This window comes from Crocodylus porosus, unplaced genomic scaffold (genome assembly GCF_001723895.1).
Source record: "Crocodylus porosus isolate Cpor-Errol unplaced genomic scaffold, CroPor_comp1, whole genome shotgun sequence".
Lineage (NCBI taxonomy): Eukaryota > Metazoa > Chordata > Crocodylia > Crocodylidae > Crocodylus > Crocodylus porosus.
Window position 1 is genome coordinate 15,671,997 of NW_017728911.1, and position 5,892 is coordinate 15,677,888.

The 5,892-nt window shown below is 45.3% G+C and overlaps 1 pseudogene; it reads right to left on the reverse strand.

The window, feature by feature from the left end:
• LOC109308759 overlaps positions 1-5,398 on the reverse strand; it is a 12,856-nt pseudogene extending 7,458 nt beyond the window's left edge.
• Between the last annotated feature and the right edge of the window lie 494 nt (positions 5,399-5,892).

Genomic DNA, 5,892 nt, shown 5'->3' on the forward strand with positions numbered 1-5,892 from the left:
TCCTCCAGCCCCCCCACCCCTTACTTACTGGCACTGGAGCTGGGGTCCAGCAGGCAGTGTGATTCGGCACCAGAGCAAGGGTTAGCTATAGAGACACTCTGGCTGCTACCAGAGTGTCTCTGTGGAGAACCCAGGGTCTGGTTGCCCCACTTTTTTCTCTGTTTTTTTTTCTTTTTGACCCCTGGGGTCTAATTTTGCCCCTGCACTGCAAATCTGCAGTGCGGGAAACATTTTCTTGATCCTGCATGTGCCTCTTGCAGCATCTGAAAGGCGTTTGAGATGCTGCAAGACGCACGTGTGTGCTCATCTGGACGCACCCATTGAGGGGCTGCCTTGGGTCTGATAAAGTTCAGAACTACTAGAGCTACCTGGGGAGCTGAGTGTACTTATGACAGAGATGCCACAGAACTGAAATATTTTCACTGGATCCTGAGTGTGATTGCTTAAACAACTTTATGTTATTTTAGTTTGCTTCTCCACTGAATTACACCAGTAGTAAACTGCAATTACATGATGGGAATCTTGAATTTTTGTACCTGAAACTTTGTTAATCCTGAAATAGTTTGTCTGACAAAGTGATACAAATCCCAGACACTACAAGAGTTGGGTATGGACATATGTAGCTACTTTAAAAAGGGAAGGGGAGCAGCTCTTTGGGAGTGTGCAGCAGTTATTACACTGCAACTATTATGTCTACAAGATCCTACGGCGATACAAGTAAGCTAAACTGTCCTAAATCTGACCCTGAATGAAGCAGTGTTAAAGATTAAGCTGTTTTGCTGCAGGATTAAAGATTAAGCTGTTTTGCTGCACTTTTACCATTACAGAATGATGCAGAGGTAACATACATTGTAACAGCTTGTATCAATATCCTCTGAGAGCAGTACCAATGTTGCAACCCTCTCGACTTAGACTTTCAATTGTCCTTGAATTTCTGCCCTTGAATCCAAAAGAATACTGGTTGGATAAAACTGCTGTAATTACAGGTCAGGCCACATTAGCTATGCTCCTGTCTGCCAGGAATCATTAGGATTTTCCCCTAGTAGTGTCCTGAACTATCCTGGCTGCAATGCCTTCTGGGTAGCAACTTCAGTGCTCCCATAGCAATGGGAGAATCCAAAGGCACCCATTGAGGGGTTGCCTTGGGTCTGAAAGAGAATCCAAAGGCTGTACTGTGGGATACCCCTGGAAGATCCAAATGAATCCATTTGGTAAGGCTTTGCCCACACAAACCAAAAAATGGCACAGATCGGTTTGGCTGGCACCAGCCTGTGGTTAGCTGTTTTTCAGTCACATCTGATCAATCCTGTAAGAGACAAGTATCTTCTATCTGGAGAAGTGGCTCTCAACCTTTTTAGACTTGAGGCACGCCTAGGTAGACTCAAAGCACCTTCAGAAAATGTCAGCTCTTAGTTTTCACTTTTTTTTTAACTACAGAAAAATAATAGAGCAATTTTTCTGTTGCAAAGAAATCACAAAGGCTCTCCAGGCACCCTAGGTTGCTGTGGGCCCCTGGTTGAGAATCACTGATCTAGCATTTGTGCATGTGGACTTTGTGGACTATATAGACTGTTTCTCAGAGGTAGTCTGGTCTGGCAGGTAGGACACACAACTCAGCCTTGGGGGACCTGAGCTGTAGCCCCAGGCATGACACTGACTTACTTCATGGCCTTGGGATGCAAAGGCATAATGAGGCAGCTAGGACAGCTGCAACACAGGAGGGACAGCAGTGACTTCCAGCTCCTGCTGTGGTACTGTGATTTTTTCCCTCCCATTCTGTGGTGGTTTTTTGTGTCATTCAAAGTAATCTGCAGCTCTTGTGAGTTAAACATTACTGGCCATGTAGTAACTTCAGTTTTGTCAAAACTTCCTTTCTTTCACCAGAGGAAACTACTGTATTTTTCAAAAGGCTTCTGCAGACAGCATTCATTTTCCTCCCGTCTCTTGCCCCATTTCAGTGCTCGTTTCTTTTGATCATGTCTTTCGGCTTTATAGAGTTGATGTACTGACATGTCTTTCAGGGTACATATCTACGTATACTCTTTAATGTGCAGTAGCCTATTTTATTGTCCATTAAAGCATCATGTAAAAAACCAGGCAATTATGCTAATGTGCAGTAGAATAGGCTACAATACATTCAGCATCACTTAAAATCCATGTGCATTTGTTACTGTGCATTAAGGCAGCCTAATGTGCATTTCTTTAGTAATTCACATTGGAGGTACTAAATGTAATGCGCATTAGAAAAAGTGCCATAATGTATGGGTCGATGCGCCCACAGTGTGATTAAAAATACTCATGAAAGAACTAACCTAGGGGTTCTCAATTTTTTCAGGTTCAAAGCATCCCTTGTTAAACTTGAGGGTCCCCTTGGAAAATGCCAGCTCTTAGTTTACACTCAATTTTTATTTCAGAAAAATAATAGAACAATTCTTCTGCTACAAAGAACTCAGACTACAACAGGTCAGAATGCTTTTGATACTATGGATTCATATTTGAAACCTCTGAGTTTATCTTGTGAATCATATCTGCTCATGTAACAGTGCTAACATTGCATGACTCCCTGTGGCACCCTTGAGAGGAACTCAAAGCATGCTAGGTGCTGTGGCACCCTGCTTGAAAATCACTGAGTTAACCTATAAATAACATATAAACCCTGTTACCATTAGAGAGTACAGCAGTCTCTTACCTTGTACAGGTGGTCAGCCTCCTCTATGGGGACCACGGTGTGAGCTTGGTGAGCCCAGAAGCAGATGGCAAACTATTCAGAGAGCAGCTTGGACCTCCTTACAGAAGAGTTTTGGAGTCTCCTGGTGTTGTTCACACACTGTCTGGCCTCCTGCTCTTGTGGCTGTCTGTGCTTTCAGCTGTTTGACTATTTCTACCACATTCTTTAGCTAACTATTGGGTCTGAGGTTTCTCTGTTGCACAATTTGTCTGCAATGGGGACAGCAGTGGTTTGGACTTGAACCTTTCCAGCAACAGATGATGCAGGCTCAACAGAAATTATCCTTGCAGTCTATAGTGATCAGACCTCTGAAATACTCCAGGCAGATTGGACAATTTTTTCATGCTGGAGAATACTCACAGCGTCCCCTGAAGTCCTGGTTCTCACAGGGCAATATAAACAGAAGTTTCACTTTCCTGAGGTCAGAAATGAGCCCCACCTCCAGTAGCAGCCACTGGGTGTTTCTTTTCTTGCAGCTGACTCATGTCATTTGCTGCATTGGAATGAGTCCAGGAGTAACAGTTACAGGTGGAAAAATATGCTTCTGATTGCTCCAGCCATCAGCTCTCTGTGCTGCTAAGTCAATAGAACATCAAAGTACCCTTGTCTGACTTTTCCCTATCCTCCCAGTACAGCTTTGTGTGTGGAGACCCTGAATGAGTCTGACAGTGAGATCAGTGTAACAGTGGAGGAAGAGTGAAGGAGAGATGGGATACGAAGTGGAGAATGGGAGAAGCTGTGCAGACAGCATCTGCTAGAGGGAGAACGGGGTCCCTGGCACGGGAGGCAGGGAGCACAATAGTGTCAGTGAATAAAGGTAAGTGCTGTCTGCTGGTGGTAGTATTCTAGTCCTTTTCTAGTCCTCAAAGTGGTCATTTTTTGTTCATATGGCATTTTTGGCACTTACATGAAGGTAGGAACTGTACTCCTGGATGCCTCTGTCTATTTTGGAAGTGCCAGCCCACCATGGAGAAAGTGGTGTTGTTGCAGCCCACCACTCCTGAAAGTTTCCAACCCCCAACCTAGATCCTTGCTTCTCAGAGGCAGCTGTACACAGCCCCAGATATTCTGGCAGCTTGGCCATTTCGCAGATGGACTTTTGACAGGGCAGGGGGAGGAGGCTGGAACTTGGGCAGCCAGAGGGGGAGAGGGTGGAATGCAAGAGCAATTTCCAAACACAGCAAGGGCAGAGGTACAGCTGTGAAGTTAATTACAGAAAACGGGCCTTTTCCATCAATTAAGGGGGACTAGACATCATCATCTCTGGGCAGCTTCTGGGCCTGGGTAAACAGCTAATCTTGGGCTGTCATGCAAGCCCTGAAAGCTGTCCTCCAGATGATGCCCCACCAGCTGCCTCCATCAGAAGCAAAGGTGGCCCTAGTACAATCAATCCATGGGCAGATTCTGCTGTGCTGAGCCTGGGGAAGCCTTAATCATCCTAGTATGATTCAGAAATGAGGACTGATTGGCAGATATACAAGGACTCTGTGATGCTATAGGCTATAAAAAGACTCCCCCACACACTGTGGGCCACCCCCTCGACTGTCCACACAAGGGGTGGAGAGTGTCTTCAGCTCTCACCAGGCTGTGGAGGGCATTAGCCATGCAGCCCACACCAATCCCACAACCTTTAAGTCTAAGTACTCTTGGCACTCCGGGTGTCTCAGTTCCCATCTCTGAGTCTTCAGATCTAATCTGTCAGACCATCCCTCTGGGCTATCAGCCTCCACCTTCTTACCAGTGGGACAGAGCTCTAGCAAAGCAGAGGCCAGATTCCTGGACACAGAGTATAATACTGATCACCTCAAAATGTGGTCACAGTACAGGCTGCAGTGGCTCTGTCAAGGGATCTGATATGGGAACTCATATCTCAAGCAGTTTCTGAGAGCTGCAATTTCCTGCATGTGAGCAAAAGTCATCATCAGACTTCAGTAAGGGCTACTGTTATGCTTGTGGCTTCCAGCTCAGCTATGAGGGCAGCCTGGACACAAAGAGCTTCCCCCAGATTAAGCAGCACTCTCACTGGGGAGCACTGGGGGGAAGGTTTGAGGGAGGAAAGAAAAGTATGACTATTAGAGAGAAAGAAAAAAATGGTGAGGTGGGAAAGGTGCCTAAAATGTGAGAGGAAAAAACAGGAAAGAAAAACAGTGGGAGAGAGGGGAATGTTTAAGAGAAAAGGCAGGATGGTGTGATGAGCAGGACAAAGAAGTCCCTGGTATTTATTAAGGTTCAGGCTGAAGAAAAGCTGCATAGCCTGTTTCCTTGTTGGCTTCACCAGGCAAAGTGAAAGACTGTACAAGCTGTTTTGTTGCCTGTTCCTACTTCTGGCTCCTCTCTGCTGTGCACTCTGCCTCCTTCAGACAACCACAACCTCAGACAGTCCCAATATCATTCCCTCTCCCTGCTTCCTAGCCTCTCCCACTGTCTCCCTTTGTTTCTCTTTGCTTCTTCTCCCCTGAACACATACAGGAGTACCTTGAGTCTGTTATATAAACCCAAGGCATTCCAGTAATGTGACTGAGAATGTCCTTCTGCACCACTACAACGTCAACATCTTTCATGGCAGCACTGTAACCTATCTACCTACCTACCTTCACCATGATCCTCTTTCACTTCAAGCCAGCCATCTATTCCATACTCTCGTAGATACATCTGCCCTTTCTTCTTCATCCCAAAGACTCACTGGGAACGTCTACGCAAGACACTGACTGCACAGAAGCCAAAAAAATACTGCACAGTAGTGCATTACAGCATACACAGTGCTAATATGCTACTATACAGCTATTAATAGCTATTAAGCTATTGTGCAGAAGCATCACCTAAAAGACAGTGCTACTGCCTGGTAACTTTGCTTACTGCACATTTATTTAGTACTTGCTCTAAATAAATGTGCAATAATGACTGTGCGGGAGCATCTCATGGAGACACACCCACTGTGCCCTTTTTAGTATAACAGCTATGTAGTCAATAGCTACAGATTGTCATTGGGCCTGCAGATCAGAAAAATTGTGACAGCTACTGAACATGACACTCTGTGGCTAATCAAAACAAGTGTCATGTGTTCTGCTGCAGTGCAAAAAAAGACATGTTTATGTTTTATGTGGTTGCAATTGCTACAGCATCTAGCATATAAACAGCTGGGGAGCAGTGAAATTTAAGCAGGG